At 45.4% G+C, this 20,759-nt stretch overlaps 1 long non-coding RNA gene across 2 annotated transcripts; it reads left to right on the top strand.

Annotated features, from left to right (window-relative positions):
- Nucleotides 1–11,395: 11,395 nt before the first annotated feature.
- On the top strand, nucleotides 11,396–18,020 carry LOC124665545. 2 transcript variants are annotated; one of them, XR_006990615.1, is made up of 3 exons: nucleotides 11,396–12,235; nucleotides 12,468–13,766; nucleotides 17,730–18,020. It is a non-coding gene; the product is annotated as an uncharacterized LOC124665545 (long non-coding RNA). The 2 variants fall into 2 exon arrangements; XR_006990614.1 differs by lacking the exon at nucleotides 17,730–18,020 and having other exon boundaries at nucleotides 11,396–11,916; nucleotides 12,088–12,235; nucleotides 12,468–13,803.
- Nucleotides 18,021–20,759: the final 2,739 nt, after the last annotated feature.

Genomic DNA, 20,759 nt, shown 5'->3' with positions numbered 1-20,759 from the left:
CCATACACGCTTAACCATATCCGCAAAGCCATCACGGTGTAACCAGCCCAGTTCAAACTTGAATTGGCGTTTACTTTGTGATCCGAGGCTTTCAGCTGTTACTGGTATGGGAGCATGATCCGACAAACCTACAATACGAGGAAGAGCACGCACGCTGACCATAGGGTATTTTAATTCCCACTCATGATCCATGAGTACGCGATCGAGTTTCTCATATGTAGGATATTGAAACTAGTACTAGGTACTTACATGGAGCCTTTCATAACGCAGCTCCGGTGCCCATTCACCGGTCACCTCTGTGATGAACGCTTTCCAACAGCTGTGATAATGATTTTATCAAGAAATGGACGACAAAGGCCGATATAGTGCGATAATGATTGAAATTACATGTTGAGCATGTAAATCACACTGTTGTACTCCTCGAGTTCTTTATCTAATGGGTCCATGATATATACTTTTGCATAATCAACTCTAATGACAACGAGAAGGTAGTGTCAACTATGCATGCATGCATAACTCATCAATTACACTTATAACTTGTAAGCAAAATAGAATATGTGCATAAGATAGAAGCGCTCACTTGAAGTTGTAAGAAAAATAATATGTACCCAAGGGTATTTGGCTTCATTAAAAACTTTAGGAAGTTGGCCTATGTGTCCTTGGGATATTGGGATATTGTAGCAAAATTAACAACATATGCGTCAATGAATCCAACATCATAGACTCCCTTTCTTCTACATTGGAGAATATTCCATCATCATAATGGCGTACAAAAGAATATAGTGATGATAAATGCAATGAACGAGGTGGACCTTGAAACTTAATTACAGAATAAATCACTTACAAACAATAGGAACTGACGACTGATTTGTCGAGGGCGTCTAGTTGAAGAACTGAAACAATTTTTCAAGCTCAATAGCTATGGATTCTTCACGGAAGTAATGCTTCTGTTGTACTGCCATCATTAGATAATTGTGATATGTTCTCTTCGTTAATTTCAGATACCACACATGCAATTTTGCCATATGTTCTAGTAGGAGTGGGATCATCCGAGGTGTATTGAAAACTGCTAATCTGGGCGAAAGATTAGAAACCACTCGTGCCCACATCCCGGACCCACACGGCTCCACACGCTACGGCCCCACACGCTACGGCCCCCGCCCCGCTCGTATGACCACACACGGTCTCGTCAGGTCCCACGCGGTCCCTTTCCACCAACCCCACGCGACGCGGCCCCACATGTCAGCACGGAACGGTCAACTAAATGGGAATCCTCCCATCCGAGCTCCTTCTACGGGTTTCAGAAAAGGGCTTGGGGAAAACTGAGGAAAAACTAAGGAGCTGGAAAAAACTGAGTACAACTAAGGACCCGAGGGCATGAAAATAGAAATCTCTATATATATTGCTATCACCTTGTTGCTAATCTTGCTTAACATAGGTTGTTGGTGCACATAGGAAAATCTTAGTTTGTAGGCTTTGTGCCTAACAAGTAAAACTTAGTTTTATTCCGCAGTTGTTCAAGCCCTCTAGGTAAAAAATTAAACTTCTCATTCACCCCCTCTAGGCGGCATCCTTGATATTTCACTAGTATAATTTGAAAATAATTAAGGTTCTCCTTAACCAGCTTACTGCCTTTGATTGGGCTTACCTGGTTCCATCACTTGGATACAATCCCCTCCCCTCCCCTCCCCCGGGTGGTGGCGTCGTGCCACTCCGGGGAGCCCTTCTCACTGGCCCGAGCGGGCCCCTCCAGCCCCTCCCTCCCCTCGCCGCCGCCGCCGGAGGTGTCGCCGGGCAAAGCCCGCGCGGCATGGCGGTGGCCGGGGCCTCAGATGGGCGCGATCATGGGGAATGGGGGCGGTGTCCCTGATCCCTTATGGTGGTGGTGGTGCGCGGCGCTGGCGGCCGGAAGGCGAGGCGGCGGCGGTGGTGGCGTGGCCGGAGCGGCTGCCTGCTGAGCCTTCTCCTCCGCACGACGGGAGCTCCATCCACATCACATGGAAGCCGGGGCGGCGGCCCCGGGCATGGTGGCGGTGTTCTCCTCCACGGAGGTGGACGGCCTCGTTGGGATCTAGGGTGGGGGATGTTGGGATCCCACACAGATCTCCGGCGGTGAAGATCCAGTCGACGACGAGTTTAGGTGACGGGGCGGCTGGTAAAAACCGTGCTTCGCTCTCAGGCTTGGCGGATGATGGCGGCGCCGCTTGGCGTCGTTACCTTGTTGAAGGCATCGTTTTTTCTTGTCTCATCACTCCACTCGACGAGTTGGAGATGTGTGGCTGCCGGTGAAAATCGTGCTACGACCCTGGTCGTGGCGGGCGATGGCGACGTTATGCGTCGTTACCTTCTTGAAGGCATCGCTGTCGCAACCGGCATCTACCCACTCGTGCTGCTCCGGGGGAAACCCTAGATCTGGGCCTCCCAGATCGGACGATGGCGGAGCTACCTGCGTCGTTTTACCTCTTGGGGTATCGTTTTTGGAGCAGCTGTTGGATGTTGGCGGATTTTGGTGGAGTGGTATTCATCTACCACTTTGTTGGCGCCGAGTCTCGGTGGCATGGTGCTGCAGAGAATGTCGACGAGGGATGCGGGATGATATATGCGTGCAGGTTGGTGGAGCCGTCTGGCGTCATGGTGGAATCGACAGCAGGTCTTGCAAGGTTAATGCGATGATCTCTCTCTAAGATGGAGTTGAGGAAGACGGTGGTAGCAACTTCTGTGGTGTGTGCGTTGGCGTGCGCTGAGAGTCTGCTTGACTGGATGTGCTTCGCACCTGCTATCGGGCGGTTTGGGAAGATATTTGATTTTTGGATGACGTGAGTTGGTGTATTGTCACCCCCTTCATCCCACCGTAGATTTAGTGAGGTGACTTCAAGGTTGATCTTTTATATTGTTCTTGTAAGGTTTGTGAATAATCTCTATACTACTTAGAGCATCTCCACTCGTCCCCCGACGAGGCCCCCGAGCGACGTTTTTCCCATCCGGACGGCGAAATTCGGCCCAGTCGCGCCCCCGGTTCCTCGTTTTCGTCCGGATTTGGCCCTTCATCCATCCGGCGAGCCCACGCCATCCCCGGCCCCCCGGGGACCTATCGGGGACTCCGGACGAGTGAAAAGCGGGGAAGGGCCCGATCTGTCGGTGACTCGACACACGAACCCCACCGCCACCTCGCTCAAAATCTCCCCCACCCCTCGTATCTCTCTCGCCGCCGGCACCACCCCGCCGGCTTGTTGCCCAGATTCCGCCGTCCCTCCTTCCCCACCTGCCTATATTCGCGCGTCTTTCGACGACGGCCTATCTGGCTGCTCTTCCGCCGGCCTGTTTTCCGACTTTGGCTCGCTCCTCGTCGCTCGCGGCTCCGGTTGCCTCGACCACGCCCGTCGGTGTTCGTCCATTTGCCTCGCCGGCCATGGACTCGGACGAAGAGGAGGAGCAGATGTTCATCGAGCTTATGCAAGAAGAGATGGCAGCAGCCGCCCAAGACGACGAGCACATGATGATCCTCGGTAGCTTGGCAAGCATGTACGTCGGACTGGCAACTGGTGGGTCGGCACCAGGTCGCCGGAAGTGCAAGCCGAGACAGCGAATGGAGGGCTACTGCATGTTGTACGCCGACTACTTCGCCGACAATCCATTGCACGGTGAGAGTGTTTTCCGGCGTCGTTTCAGAATGAGCAGAGAGCTATTTCTGCAAATTATGTATGCCATCCGAGACTTTGATCCCTACTTCAGATGCAAGGCGAATTGCACTGGTTTGGTTGGATTTTCGTCACTGCAGAAGTGCACAGTGGCTATGAGGATCCTGGCATATGGAGCTTCCGGTGATAGTGCAGATGACTATCTTCAGATGGCGGAGTCCACCGCCCTTGATTGTTTCTACCGGTTCTGCAGGGCCATCATAGCAGTGTTCGGGGACTATTACTTGAGATCACCCACTATCGAAGACACTCAGAGAATCCTTGCAACAAATGAAGCTAGGGGTTTTCCAGGGATGCTTGGAAGCATTGACTGCATGCATTGGTAATGGAAGAACTGTCCGTTTGCGTGGTAGGGAATGTACAAGGGTCACAAAAAAGGCTGCACTGTGATACTTGAAGCAGTGGCTACCCATGATCTCTGGATTTGGCACTCTTTCTTTGGTATGCCTGGATCCAACAATGACATCAACGTCGTAAACTGCTCCCCGGTCTTTTCCAAGCTTGTTGAGGGTCATGCTCCCCCGGTGGACTATGTGATCAATGGTCGGCATTACAACAAAGGATACTACCTTGCAGACGGTATCTATCTAAAGTGGGCAACATTTGTGAAGACTATCTCGAACCCTAGCACCACCAAACTTTGCGAGTTTGTCAAGAAACAAGAAGCTTGCCGAAAAGACGTCGAGCGTGCATTTGGTGTCCTCCAGCAGAGATTTGCTGTCGTCCGGTTCCCCGCTATGACTTGGTCCAAAGATCAGATGTGGGAGGTAATGAACTGCTGTGTGTGCCTACACAATATGATTATTGAAATGAGCAAAAACATCCGGTTCCTCTGGCTGAGCAAGAAGCACCATATGAGAGAGAGGGTCCTCTTGCACAGCCTAATCACCAGGTGCCTCCATCATGGGCCGCCTTCATTGCTATGCGCCAGGAGATTCGAGATTCTACAATGCATCACTCGCTGCAAGATGATCTGGTGGAGCACATATGGAGGCTCCGAGGCAACGCCAACGCCGACGCCAACTAGTCTATCTTAATTTGTTTGAAAAATTGTGAAATTGTGTGCTTCATTTGTTTCAGCACTTGTTAAACATTGTACTGATTATCGCCGAATTTGTTTCAGCAATTTTCGTACTCTTGGTCGCCGAACTTGTTAAATTTTATGTTAAATTTGTTTGAAATATGTCAATGGTCGAGGTTGGGGGTTTCCTGTCGGGGGGACGGCTGGAACTTCGGCGCTCCCCACGCCAAATCTTCCTCCAATCCGGACGAAAATTTCACCGAATTTGAGCGTGGGGAGCGCCAACGAGTGGGGATGCTCTTAAAAAAGGGGAACCGGTTCCGTCGTCAATAGGTACGTCGTCCGTTTCGTCCATCTTCCCGTCGCTGTCACATTTGCAAATTCATCCCTCACAAATCGCAAAGTCAACCTGCACTTCACGCACACCGCAACACACAATCTCCGCGTCCACACCGCCGCATCCCCAGCGACCATCGCTCGCCGCCGCCGCGCCGGAGGGCCGCGCCTCGCCTTGAATCGATGGTTCTGCCATCCACGCGGCAAGGTCTGCGTTTTAATTACCTTTCCCGACACCCGACCCTCCGCGTAGTACGACAGATGTGGGAGCTAGGGTTAGCTCGCCGCAGCCCTGGTGCATAGGCCTTGACCAGTTGACCTAGCAGTGGACGGTCACGACGAGCGCGGCGTTCCCGTCACGAGCTGCGACGAGGGTGGATGAATAGGAGGGGCGTGGTGGCCGCTCGCAGCCTACCTTTCCGATATTCGCCTCCTGATCTGTAGTGGCTTCCACTCAATCAATGCAACATGCACGAACCGGAATATGGAGGCCGCGTCAGTGCACGAGCGGAGGCAAGGCAGACAAGTAAGATATTTTATCTCGGTTTAATTTTTGTCAGATTCTCTTTGCCTGATTATTCTCCATGACTCCATGTAGTCTAAGTGGATTCTATACTCTCTGAATGATATACTCTCTAAATTATAGCATGGTTTTGATCCTCTCTGAGTTCATCAACTGCATGTAAAGCTCAAACTGAATGTTTATACCACCATGCAACACTTGTTGGAGAGGAAGCTTCTTTTGGCAGGACATCAGAAATAAGAATGTGTGTGATAGAAAAAGACTGCTCTACATGACTCCACGACTTAGTGCATGAGACCAGATGATTCTTCTGGTTAATGCAGTTGTGAGAAATCCAAGAACGAAGGAGAAACTGGTACTCAGGTGAAGAGGGCCTTTCCAGCAGAGCCTCGTGGATTATTTCCAATAGCATCCAGAGGTATAACAATCATGTACTAATTAAACAGAAGTATTAATGCTAATTAAATTTATTCTTCTTGCTTCAAGATGGTTCAAGCAACTTAATTGACAACATAGTGACACAGAGCGATAATTTGTTCTTAGAGATGCTATTTGAATCCTTGGCATAAAGGATTGGTTGATAATTATAATTATTCACAAAGATGACGTTCCCAATCATGTATTGCCTCATCCATTTGATCAAATAAATTCAATCAAGCTGTTATAATTATAATGAAAACATTTCCCAATCAGTGCACAATTTTGCCAACATTGTTAGCTCGTTCTTCAATCCCGAAGCTTTTGAAGGACATCTAATTTGATAGAAGTATGCCCTATGTGAGTAAGGTTTTTATGGTGGAATTCCTGTAAAATAATGCTCTGCTCCAGTAAGGCTAATGGTAAGCCGCGTGGAGATTGTGCGCCCTGCGCTATATCATGTTCTTGCAGATTTTTGTACCAACTGTTATGAAGCATCGCCATTTATCTCAAGGATAATAACTGTTATAATTACATGTACATCTGCTTTCAGTGTGCATGCTCGTAAGCATTTACCAATATTTGTGACCATCACATTAGTTAATAATATTTTGCACTGGATGGGTCATTAACATCAATGCATTTGCTTAGGTTTCCATTGCATAGTTTGTTTGTAATAAATCCATCTTCATTTGTCGACAGGAGCTTTTGGGTTCTGTAAACTTATTTTTCTCAACTGGACTTGTGTGCTAAGTAAGTTTAGTTGATTTTTTCTTTGTAGGACTATAATTTATATGATGCTATAATAAGAAGGCATGTACCTTTCTCTGAAGAGGAGATACGGAAGTTTATGTTCCAAATACCGCAAGGGTTTGTGTATGTGCATAATAATAGACATTTTCATCGTGACCTCAGACCTGGTAATTTGGTGTTGTCTTCTGTTTGAATCATGTTGCCTCTATACCAGCAAAAATGGCTAAAATATAACAAGACTTTTGTTGCAGAAAATTTGTTGGTGACAAACGGTGTTGTTAAAATTGCCAAATTTGGGCTGGTGAGATAAGTATGTTACTTTGTTGATGACAAAGCTCTTTATGTCACGTGATGAGATACGGTGAAAGTCGTAGGCATGCAGTTATTACCGTCAACCAGAATCAATTTTGCACTTGGAAGCACCAAAATACAAAATTCTCTTTACTACATGTAGACAAATTCCAGTGTTTCAGTGTCAATGGAAGATTCACGTTTCTCCCTTTTGAAATGTTGTAGGCCAAGCAGCTAGCTGAAAAGGAACGAGCTGGGAAGCTTGCTCCTAATGAGTTTCACGGGGGGTCTTTCAGGCAAGTGACTTGTACATATTTTGACATTAAAATTTATCGATATTTTTGTCTCATTGATTAAATTCTACATTTGAAATTCTCTCATGTCCATGCTTATGCAGCATCACAAATCATGCTATGGTTCAATTAACTGATGTTTTGTTTTATTCGTATGTTGACAGATGGACTATGTATTTCCAAAGATCGGGTTTCACTAAAAATTGGGAATATTGGAGAAACTTAGGTATGCTCATCATATTACACTGAATATTGACATGCCAATGTTGCCAGAGCTTGTTCGTTAGTCATGCTTAACATAGGCCATTTGATATTGTACACTTTGACACAGCTATGATGGCCCATTTTTGTTACTGCATACATAATCAATTCATCAAGAGACGTATGGATACTTTATGGATACCCAAGCGCGGTGGGTTCCTAGGTGAGAGATTCTGCACACTGAACCTCAATCTTCATTCCTGTTTGCTTCTTACACTTGTAGTCCAAGAACTGCGATTTGCTGAAAAAACACAAGCACGGAGCCATGAATAGATTGCGATATCTCACTATGCTTGAAAATTAAACATTGCTCACATTTGTAAAATACATTGTTGCACTTATGCCAAAATACATTGTTGCCTTCGCCCTTTTGGTCGTTGCCTACTCTTGGCTGTTAGATAATTTCAAATTACAATTATTTATTTATTTTCAGGGTGCAGTACCACAAATTTTGTAAGTCAGTTTTGCACACAAATTAGCAACGAAAATGCAGTGTTGGAGATAGCGCTAGAGTGACTGGAGCTGGGGTATGTTGAGATATCGCGGCAGCTATATATATGTATAGCACATACATTGAATTATCTTGTGAAATTGATTGAGATATGTTCAAATTTATGAATTCTTTTGTGTCTGAATTTTTGCACCGGTTGATATGGAATTTTGCTTCTTCATTGTGATTTTGGATGTGTTGCTAATTTGGCCCTGCTGGTGTTGCAGCATTCTAAGGCCCGCTGGTGTTGTAGCATTCTATCAACGGATGCTATTTTAATTATATATCAGATGTTTTTTGCCACATTTTTTGTTTTCCTTTTAGATTATCAATTGGGAGGGATCTCACTGAGGAGACATTTACCTATCAAAGGAGCAATATTTGTACCGACAAAGACTAAAAACCAAAGTATGTCACTTGGATGTTTTGCTGAGACAGGTAATGTATGAGATAGCCCTGCAAATAAAATTGGGTGTGGTGCATGATGCTTATATGTTTATTGTTATATTATCCCGTAGCAACGCACGGACATTGTACTAGTCTAATAAAAAAAGCCATGTGCATCCTTTGGATAAGCTGGGTGATTTTTCTTCCATTTCAAAAAAAAAAATGCACCCGCGCCTAATTTAGAAGGAAAGGCCAAAAACCGAAACAGACTTGTCAGGGCATTGATGTAACATAGATGCATCCACATGGATATACCCAGTGGCGGACCTACAAAAGAAATCTTGGGCGGGCCAAGCTAAAGAAAAACACAAAGAATTCTAATTCTAAGCCATATACATTTGTAGGCAACCAGGCATTAGTCAATATACTGCATACATTTGATCCATCAGATCATATATATATATGAGAAGTACCCCAAAACAAAATAAAGCATGCCAAATTTCCAAGGTTCAGCTTGGTCATAAGGTATGAAGCAGCTATGGACACATGGAGTTGAATAACTACATATATGCTTTCCGATTTTTTTTCTTAAAATCTTCAATGATTGTATGAAGCAGCTACGTAACAGCTTCATTTGACTGATTTTCATCTTGATTGTGTGGTGCCGGATGTTGTAATTCAAGTAAAGGTAATGGATGATCAGCTAGTACAGACCGGTCTTCCTCAACTTCATTTGCCTCGTCTCTTTTTCTTTTGAAAACTAGATCAATTCTTCTCTGATTGACCTTGCTCATGGTGCCTAAATTGCATTTGTAAACAAACAAAGAATTTGATTATTTAGGGTACCAAATTGTTAGCAGTCTAATTTTGTTGTGAAGAGATTTGTTGTGAAGAGATTTGAGGAAAACTGAATTACCGTCAGTTTTGCAGCTGCCTTGCCTGGGAGCAATTGGAGTAGTTGCTGGTTGTGCCGACGCCGGATGATCGGATCGCCGCCGCCCGCCGGCAGCCTGGCCGTTTCCGGCCGGCGTTTGCTCTTTGCTGCCTAGGGCTTGGTCGCGTGGCCGTGTGGGGCGCTTGTGGTGTCCGCTCCTGCTGGATGGTGGTCGCCAAATCGAGTCGCTCCGGCCGTCCGGCGGCCACCTCCACGCTCAGTCACCGGCAGTAGGTCGACCGGCGGGTGGCGGCAGGTCGCCCTAAACTACGACCATGGACAGCAATACGGCATCGTGTACGTCTGTATGACCAACTGAGCAAGCAGGAAACCAACGAACATGGAGACAGGGAGTAGACTGGGCTGGGTTAATGGGCTTCACACATTGGGGCATAGGCATAAATATTTTTCCCACTTTTGGGCTGGGCGGGCCATGGCCCGGGTTTGCCCTCACATAGGTCCGCCAGTGGATATACCTGAACAATTATTTTCCATCTTTTCAAAACATAACATATGCATGTATACGTCCAATAGTTGTACGAGCAGCAGAGACAGTGCACATAGCATGTACAGTAGGACATATTAACTAAACAAGTTAAGGTTGTTGCATGCATTCCCTGGCCTCTCAGCGATTGGACGGCGCGTGCGTCCCCGTGTGGGCCAGCCCCGCGTTTGTCTGTTTCAGTTCCAAACCCATCTTATATCTTCGTCGAGTCCACTTTCTCAAACCCTCGTCGGCGGCGAGCAGACTGCCTGGAAGCCGCGGGCTAGTTCTCCTGGTGGGTGAATCGGCGGCGGGGTTTGAGCTGGTGGCGTGGTGGCGGTGAATCGGCGGCAGGCTCCCGCACGATTCATTTTTGGCCGAGGCGAAGACCCGCACCCGCATCGAGCGGGGAGGCGGCGGAAGGGGTTGCGGGGTTCGAGCTTGGGGCCTTGGTGGTGAATCGGTGGCGGGGTTCGAGCTGGTGATGTGGTGAATCGCGGTATCCTTCTCCGCGCGCCCCTCGATGTCGATCCGTCCCCGCGCCGCCTTCCCTTCAATAGGCCACGTCTGCGTGGGGCAGCCCAAGGGAGACAAGCGGTGGGCTCCCGGCGAACTGCATCGAGCCGGCGATGGTGGTGGAGGAGGTTAAGGCCGCGGCGAGGACCTTCGTGGGCGGCCTGACGGAGGAGAAGGCGCGGCCGCGGCGAGGTAGGTCCTTCGTGGGCGGCCTGACGGAGGAGAAGGCTCGGCCACGGTAAGGTCCTTCGCGGGCGGCCTGACAGAGGAGAATGCTCGGCCACGGCGAGGTAAACGAGGTCCTTCTTGGGCGGCCTGACGGACGAGAAGATGCTGCATCTGCAGGCCAAGACGGTGGAGACGGAGTGCTTCCTCGGCAACAAGTACCACTACGACATGGTCTCCCACGCGCTCGCGTTGAGTCGGTAGTAGTGTTCAAGACCAACCTGTACCTGACTAAGCGTTGTGGGCATCATCGGAGCGTGCGCCAAGCCCCTCGCTCAATTTTTTGGATTCATGTACAGAAACGTCTGGTCCAGTGCCCATCAACTGTTTGCTGATAGTCCCCATGTTTTGGTTTCTTCGGCTGCCCATCACCTTATTTCCGTCCTACTTTTTGTGAGCAAACAATCATTCTGATTAATATTTCCAGTTGGCTTTTTTGTACTTTCGGGGTTATGGTTTTTCGAATTGGCTGCACCTAGCTTTAAATATCAGGGTTTGTTCTCTGTTGATGTATATGTGTCGTACATTCCCAGTATATATAATTCTTAACCATCCTAAACTGGAACTATGAAGAAGTAGCTTCTTTACAAATGTGGTATGTGCATTTGTCTTCACTTCATGTGGGTTTCCCTTTACTTTTCAGCATTGCCGAACTGTCAAGCATGTTTTCATACTCAACTTATTATGTCAGTTTTCGAAGCTTGAAACTGGGAATTGGATGCGGAGTTGGATTTCTGAGAGACAAGGATATATGCAGAATTGCAAATACAAATACAATAGAATTTTTGTATATAATTTGATGCGGTCTGGTACTGCACTAATCAAATATCTTCATGCTGCTAGAAATCATTGTCTTTTGATGTTCCTGACTTAGCTTATTGTCTTATCATGCTATTTTAAAATATAGGGGAGTACGATACAAGGGATAAAATTGAAGATAACCTAGAGATGCAAAAAAAGGGCCTATAATTAAGGAGATATATGGAGATGTTATTGGGCCTCAGGTGGACTTCCTAATTTGTAGGCAGGAACATGGTTGTAGGGAAACTGTAGTAGGGATGGCAACTTCAAATTAATGCTTCTGTCATTGGTCTGATTTTTGGCAACCTGTTTATTTTGTTTGGCAATGACTTCTAAAGTTTGATAATTTGCGCTACTAGAACAGATTTCTGTGGTTTCAGACCTTCAGAAATTTCTGTGGTAACGCACAAGTTTTTTCTAAGGAAGCACGATAGTTTGGCACTTGAAAGAGATATAATTACCTAAGCATGTGGCCATATAAATGAGGTATTTGGCACCCCAACGCTATGATCTATTGATAATTATATCTTTGAATTAAATGCAAGGTTCTGGTTAATCTGTTTCCAAATTAGTTAGTCCCTTTGTTGCTATGAAATGATACATGAGGGGATTAAACCCTAAATCATGCCATCTTTTTGCCTCTGGGTTGTGGTGCAGAGTTTCCTTCATCCGGTGCTCGGAGTCATTCGGTAGGGGGAGGACACATGGAGAGAGTCTCTGAACGGTGGAGCACCCCGCCCTACCTCATCTCGACCACCACGCAACTAGGCTTGTGACATCATGGATTGGGGAAGCGCTGATCCAGGTGGGGGTCAGCCTGTGTCAAGGAGCCACGGGGACACTTAGTCTGAAATATCCAGGCTCCATTGGTTGGATAATCGAATTAAATAATGTTCAGAATTAGAAATAGAAGGATTGTTTCTATTGAGACGGAGAAAGTATGACCAGTTTTGATGATACTGACCAAAGTTTATCCTGGGATTCTACAAATATCTGTCCATTAATTCTTCTAGCTAATTCCTACATTTTTGTTTCAGTCTGATGATGGCAAACATGACCATGTATCTGAGGAGGTAGCCTTTGCATATATGATGAAGTACAAGAGGTACCAACGGGTGTGTGTTGTATATACAGTTCTATCTTTCTGTACATTCCAACATGTATATTCTCCAAGGGTTTATTGCTTCATCGCTTGAATTTTCCTCACTGCCACTATGATGACATCAAATACGGACAGTCTCACTGTATTGCATTGACACACATTTACCAACTACTTCCCGGTGCTTATTAAGCACCACACACGACAACCGCGGGCACGACCATCAGCTCGAGCCATGCTAGAACTAGACCGGTCGGCACCGCGCGTGTGGCAGTGGTGGCTGGTCCTCGCAAGGGATTTGGAGGGCCCCAACTTCGTCTATGATGTCTGCAGAAAATTAAGGAACCTGCAATGGTGGTATCCATTTCATTGCTCTCTTCCTTGATTCTTTCTTGATTTTGCATGTAGCAGATCAGATTTGATGCCTCTTTTACTGGCAACTAATGAACAATAAACTTTCCTCTGTTGGTTTAGTTGACTATCCTGGCCAGTGATAATTTAGTCCTGGTACACAATCAAAATGATGATCATGTAATAGTAATGCACTTACTGTTCTTGCATATAAAAAAGATGCATGCAACAGCAAACATCGTATTTACATAACTTATTGGTTGAAAATTGAGCAAACATTTGCTGTGATTGTGAAATATACTTATGCAATCAGAAGACATATGTGTCAAAATTTTGGCCTCTCTATCTCCTAATTTTTACTTGCCTAGTTGCTCTTAAAATAATTCAATCTGATGCCAGTTCCAAGTTCAAATCCTGGTCATGTTCATCTAATATGTTCTCAGCATTGGTGAAAATTGATTTTATAATCGGGTATTGTTTTGTTGTTTCAGAATAATATTCCATCCTAAGGAATCAGGGATTTGGTTTTAACGAGTTCATTAAGGAAAAGTAAAGGGGCACATGTGATAGATGCATGACTGCCTCTGAGAAGGAGCCTGAGATAAAACAACTCTTGGCAGTAAAAACTTAGGCCTGATCAACGCATTCAGTTTTCCATCTTCTGATCCTTGAGCCCTTAGATGGTTGTTTGTTATTGGATGTGTTAATTTCCATCATAGTGGCATCTATAGAATTTTGTGTGTTTGATAATGTCATTGGAATTTTGTATCTAGCCATTAATCCTCCGACCGAGATTGAAGGTTGATATTGATGAGTGCTACTGCAAACATAGAATTGATCTCAGGCTACTATAGAGAGCACGCAGCCACCTACTATCCACGTTCCCGTGAGTTGATGTCCTCCTAAATCTTTACCTTTTTCTTTGGCAATGAGGTATTTCACTCCTTATAATGGATGATCTGTGACTAATTATAGGATATGAATGAAAAACTGCGGTTAATCTATTTTTCTGAATTGCCCCAATACTGTATTCTAGGAGATTGGTAAGATGCTAGCAATGCAATAAAATGATACATTAGGGAAATAAGACTTTCACTGCCCTTAGTTACACAATCATCGCGTTTCTTTCGTTTTCTTATCGCCTTGAAGCAATGCATATGACTAAATGAGTGAGACTTTTGCTTGTTTTTATTCTTTGCTTTAAGTTAGGGGATGTGGTTGGTGGCAGGTCAGCGGATTTCTTATCAGTGTTTACGTGTAACTGTAGTTTGAGAAATAAATTTAATATCTTGGTACTATTTCTTCTTCTTTTTGCTGTTAACATGTATACCATAAAAAGGGAAGATTTAATAACATAATCAACCCGCAACTTGCATAGTTTCTTCTTTTTTTTCGAGAAAATGCAAAGGACTCTTTGCATTTCATTTCATTGGAAAGATAGAAGTTTTACAATCCTCCTAAGAGGCAGGGTACATGAGCAGGGACTTAATGTACATCCCAAGTCGTCGGTAGCAAGATGCGCAGGCCTAAGGCGCCAGCTCTTGCCCACAGCCTAGCCTCGTCCTTGATCAAGCCAATACTAGCGATGACAGAAGGTTGTGCACCCTCGAAAACGCAGTCGTTCCGCTGCTTCCACACCATCCAGGGAATGAGCAGGGCCATGGAGGAAAGTCCTTTGCGCATGGGTTTGGGAACCTGCTGTCTGGAGTCCTGCCACCAATCGAGGAGAGGGGTGTCGCGGCTGGGTGCGGCACAGGGTAGTCGTAGCCAGGCGATGATCTCGTGCCAAACCTGTCTAGCGAAGGGACATCCAATGATCAGATGGTGTATGGTCTCGGGCTCCTGATTGCACAAAGGGCAGGCGGTGTGGTGCGGTAATCCTCGTCTGGCCAAGCGATCGGCGGTCCAACAGCGGTCCAAGTCGGCGAGCCAATGGAAGAACTTGACACGCGGCGGCGCCCAACACTTCCAGATCATCTTCCACGAAGGGGAGGCGGTGGAACCGTGGAAGGAGGCCAAGTAGCAGGATTTCGCCGTGTACGTGCCGTCCATTTCCAAAGTAGAGTGTCGGGTTCCTCGCTCAGCGCGGTGTGCTCGATGGCAATCCAGATGCGCAGATATTGGCCAATCTCATGCACGCCAAGTGTGCCATGGATGTCCCTTGCCCAGCTGTGGCCCTGGAGCCCCTCAGCAACTGTCCTTGTCCGCCTCCGGCGCTTGGGGATGCACTCATAAAGCATGGGCGCAAGCTCTCGATAGAACGGCCATGGATCCAGCCGATCCTCCCAAAAGAGGGCAGTGGCTCCGTTGCCGAGCGACATCGTGGTGGAGGCGAAGAATAGGGCGCGCTCTTCGGCAGAGAACTGCAAGTCGAGGCCGCTCCATGCTCTGTTGGTGTCCGTGCGAGAGAACCACAACCATCGCATGCGCAAAGCCAGCCCCGTGCGCTCCAGGTCATGCACGCCTAAGCCACCAAGCGAGATCGGTCGGCAGACGCGGCGCCAAGTGACATGGCAATTGCCGCCATTGGCCTCCGCACGCCCAGCCCAGAGAAATCCCCTTTCAATCCTCTCAAGCTGCTTTAGAGACTTTTTAGGCGGTGCGTGCACGAGCAGTTGATGAAGCGGCACCGCTCCCAGGACGGACTTGACGAAGGCGAGGCGCCCAGCTTTGTTCATCAGCCGCGCCTTCCAAGCGGGCAAGCATCCTGCAACCCTGTCGACGACAGGCTGTAATTGCGCAGCGGTGGGGCGGCGAATGTGCAATGGGATGCCCAGGTATGTAATCGGCAGATCAACGATGGGGCAGGCCAGGTGCTCGGTTACCGGCGCGGCCTCTTCCTCGCTGCAGCGCAAGAGGGAGGCAGAACTCTTGGCGTAATTGACCTGCAGACCCGACACCCTGCCGAACAGGTGCAGGATTTCCTTGACAGCGATGACATCTCCCTCGGACGGGTGGCAGGATTCCTCTGTAAATGGTGAATGGACATACATCCTTACATTTGGGTATTGATTTAAGTGCTAGGCATCTTCGTTTACAAAGTAAACAACAATCTGCCTAAAAGTAGCCTTAGCTAAATAAATAGATCATCTAATTCAGTAGCCGTTTTTGTATATCAAGTTTTGTATGTGGCACATGCATATTTTATTTTCGCTAAGCCTCTATATTGCATTGCACATTGTTTTATTGCAACTTGTGCACCCATAATGCCAATGAAGCATGAGGTTTTTCTAGGCTTATGTGTTGCTTGAGCTAAGTAGTAGTGTTTATATTTAGTCCATGGCTTGTGCTTCCATAGACCCTCAAATCTCAAAACAGTGTAAACATCTGAAAAGGCATCGTGGTATTGTTTAATCTCAGCCAACCTACCCCTAATCCCAAACAATCTCAGCCTTCGATCCATATTCGCTGCTTTTATGTAAGATGCCTCAAATGTGTTTCTTTTCTAAAAAAACGTATACCATGCCGCAGCTATATTCTGGTGTATTAGTATACTTATTTGATTCAGCAAATTTCATGTTTTATGCAGTAGTCAAACTATATATGCATCTATTCACAAGTTTTTTTTTACCCTTAGTCGGTTTCATTTGTCAACTTAGGCAATCAGTAAACTTCTGTTCCAGTTAAGAGACATTATATGTGTAGCCAATTAGTCTGGCAAGAAAAGAAGTCCATATGGCTGTACCTATAAATTGGAAACCTGTAACTCTATATATCCATTGATGACGCCTTTCGATATATGAGATCTATTTTCGGTAGCCTTAACCACTCAAGCTTAACTTGAAAACAAAAAAAATATAGTATGTGCTGCATTTGTGGTTGTCTCACTGTAGCAGCTACCTAACTGAAGTCTTGCAAGTTTTTTAAGCAAATTTTTTTATTTTTGAGCCATGTGGTAGCAATAGTTCTAGAGGTCAATTGATTTTACGCAATGTTGTTTCAGCTGCTAGGAGTCTGTTGGATGCTGGGAGGAAATATGATCACTTGGTATTTCCTTTTTTTTTGCATTGCTATCTAGATGTGAGTGAGATGGTATGTTGGAATCCAGATATTTTAGAGAAGGCAAACACTTTGGCTGAGCCAACTTATGGATTATGTTGCCCTATGTCAAGCTAAGCAGGTTTGTACATAGTCTTCATAGTTAGAATGTCCCATTTAAAAACAATCTAACGCCGCTGATTTCTATCTTTTGTTCCTCCTAATGCGAACAAAGAGTATTTATATATTATGAAAAAAAGAATGTTCTGTTGTTTAGCTTGGGGCGTGCTCATTAGAAGCCTTAGAATACCTATCAAAGTAAGGGTTTGGCTAACTACCAGTAGTTCTGAATTTATCCATGTATCACACTTAACTACTCATCCTGAAACATATATGACAAGATTTGTAGATTGCTGATCGGGCTTGCCACACGATATCCTGAAACATATATGTTGGTTTCAATCAGACGAACTAATAAATATCAGCAGAAAAATTTGAGATCCTAGCTCACTTCATTTTACGATCCCAACTTTTTTACCTTTTTTCTTTGGCATTCTAATGCTAGCATCAGCCGACGTACTGATTAGAATTCTTAGAGATAGAGCCAGCAAGATATTGCTTCCGTAATGTCAACCATTGGTCCAAGGCTTGGTTAGGAAAAGGATGAACATTACAAAGATCAATCATACATTAAGTTTACAAGATCAGCACTTCCTAGAGTATCTTGAGTAATATTAAGGATATAGCATACCTTGCAAGTAAATAGAGAAAGGGGAATTGGTGTCTTTAAGATACAATTTTTTTGTATGCCTACTATGCAGTGCTTTGCGGTTGCTTTTCTCTGACAGTCAACTCTTCTATGGATATGCAGATGTCATTGGTATGGTGACTGGTATTTTGCCTATTGTCAACATTGGTCCTAAAGGTCGTCCAGTGCCTAAGAGAACTTGATGACTCAGTGATAAAAGGTTCACATTGCTTTCTTCTATGGTAAACATGTCCTTCAAATATGGTGTCTACGACGACATTTCTTATTGTGCGACGCTATTCATTCATGCATAGATTTGTGTGTCCTTCTAGGAAGACAATTATAAAGGATATTTAGAGCAAGAACAGTGAAGCTCTCAAAGTTGTAGACCGATACCGTAGAATTTAATGCCAAAGTGGCCCTGGTTGCAGGTTGCACATGGCATTCGGCTGTTTGTTTATGCACCAGATTTTCGTCCTCTTAGTGTGATCACCTGAACTTTTTGTTAGGTGCTGACCACTGTAAGCACAGATACCCTATATTTTTTTTGTTTGCTCAGATGTTCACGATGTGCAAGATGTGATGCAGGCGGCGAGGCGAAGCTCGCATGTTCACCTAGTACATGTATATGTGCCAGCTCTTTACAGTAGAGCAGGAAATAACAAAATGGAATGGATCAAAAACAACAAAGCAAGAATTAACCATTATGCGTATGTGCGCCCGAAAGCAAGCCCCTTGGCACCGCTGCATTTATACCCCCTCGATCGCCGCTGCTGTCTAGAAGCCACCACCACCGCTCTCCCACCGTGCCCACATAAACTCGGTTGACCGGCACCTTTCCACACCTTACTAGCTTAGGCTGCGGGTTTGACACCATGAATCCCAAGCATACACACCATCATTGTGGCATGGAGGAGCCACTTTGAGCGAAGAAGATCCATCAAAACAGTGATTGATATCGTTTTGGGGGATTTGGAGTGCACGGCCGGTAGACAGGAGGCCGTGGTGCATCACACTCGTAATTAACAATGCCCTTACTGTTGCAATTTGGGTATTTGTATTTAAGATCAACGGATGACCTCAACTTGATCGAAACTAATGGGATTGATTGATCTTTCACATATCGGGGGCGGCTTAGAGCGGAATGAAACATCCCATATATTGGACGAGAAGAGGCTCCCGGCTCCTCCGCCGCCACAGAGCACATCGACACCATTTTTAGGTAGATCAGCGAGGAGGATTTCACCAACTAAACCAATCCATTTAATCCAAACATGGAGATCTGAATCACACTGGTACGTTCGTTTGCATGCCAATCAACAACGACATATGCCCTTAGCGCATGTTGTTGGTTCCTTACTAAGATCACCTGAGATTCACAACTCGATAGGGATTGCTAGGCAGAACCACATCGGCACTTGATAGGGGTTGTTTATTGGGCGTGCATAATAGTTCTTTGAGACATTTGAACATTCCGAGACTCAGATCGATGGCAACAATATCATTGTCGGACAAATCAACAATGTATAAATAATACTTCTCCAAGTCTCCCATGGATAGCAACATGGGAACATAGAAAGGATAGTTTGGCCTGAGAAATAATTATTGATCATCAATACAACGAACTTCTTCAATGATTTGCGCATCAATATCTACCTCATGAAGCATAGCCCCATGTACGAGGAAGTTCCAATAATGGTTGCTATGACTTGGTCTTGTACGACCCAATCTAATAGGAATGTATTCTCCGTAGGGGCTGACAATAAGTATATTGCCTCTCAAAGATGATGCAACAATGAAATCAAATCATACCCACACTTAGGTATCAACCGATGGACTCAGTAGTCGCTTGTGATGTTTTTCACCTTGATCCAAATCCCATGACCACAAGTCGTGTTTTGGCACATAGCGATGATCTTACCTTTATGGATAATAGCATCATAGTAACTCAAGAAATATGTATGATGAATCTCTAATATTATCCAATGACCACACCCCTCCATAGTATAGGGTAACTTGTAGAATGACACAGTGATGGCAAAATAACCATCAACATTAGCAGGGGTTCGAGTCTCTTTGTTTTTTATCACTAATATGGTTCTCGGTTGATGTGGATAGTCTCGCCTATGGGAGTTGGATAGCTAGCAAAGATTAATGCTTAGCTAACACAAGTGTTGCAGAAAGTTATGTCTAGCTTCTAAACCCTATCAGAGGATGTTGCATCAATTTTCCTGACTACGTGTCAGGGTCGTCTGACCGCGTGCAGCTGTGTCAAACCCCTGCTAATGTTGCTGATTATTTTTCCATCGGTATATCAGTCTACAAGTTATCATATACTATGGAGGGGTGTGGTCACTAGATTATATTGGAGAATCCCGATACATATTGGCTGAGTTACTATGATGCTATTATACATAGAGGTAAGAGCACCGCTATGGTCAGGAGCGACCACGTGTTGTCATGGGATTTGGACCAAGGAGAAAAACATCCCAAGCTATTGTTAAGTTCATCTGTTAATACTAAAGTGTGGGTATAATTTGATTTTATTCTTGCACCATCTCTAAGAGACAATATACTGATTGTCAGCCTGGACGGAGAAGACATTCTTATTAGATTGGGCCGTACATGACCAAGTGATAGCAACCATTATTGGAACTTCCTCGTTTATGGGGCTATGCTCCATGAGGTAGATATTGTTGCACAAATCATTGAAGAAGTTCATGATATTTGTGATCGAGCATTATTTCTCGGGCCAAACTATCCATTCTATGTTCCTGTGTCGGTGCCCAAGGAAAACTTGAAGAAGAATTATTTATACATTGTTGCTCTGTCTGACCATTATGTTGTTGCCATCTATCCAAGTCTCGAGGATGTTCAAACGTATCCAAGATTGATTATGCAGTTCTAATCAATAGTCAATATCAACTGATGATGTGGTTTCGTCCAGCAACCCCTATCGAGTTGTGAATCTCGGCTAATGTTAGTAAAGAACCAATGTCATGTTCTAACGGAATATGTCGTTTCTGATTGACATGCAAACATACGTACCATTGTGATCTAGATCTCCATGTTTGGATCCGATGGATGCAATGATATCATTGCAGTTAGTGGTCTCCTCCTCGCTGATCTGCCTGAAAAAACGACGTCGCTGCA

Source organism: Lolium rigidum, chromosome 6 (assembly GCF_022539505.1).
Source record: "Lolium rigidum isolate FL_2022 chromosome 6, APGP_CSIRO_Lrig_0.1, whole genome shotgun sequence".
NCBI classification, from domain to species: domain Eukaryota; kingdom Viridiplantae; phylum Streptophyta; class Magnoliopsida; order Poales; family Poaceae; genus Lolium; species Lolium rigidum.
This window is presented reverse-complemented; position numbering and strand designations above follow the sequence as displayed.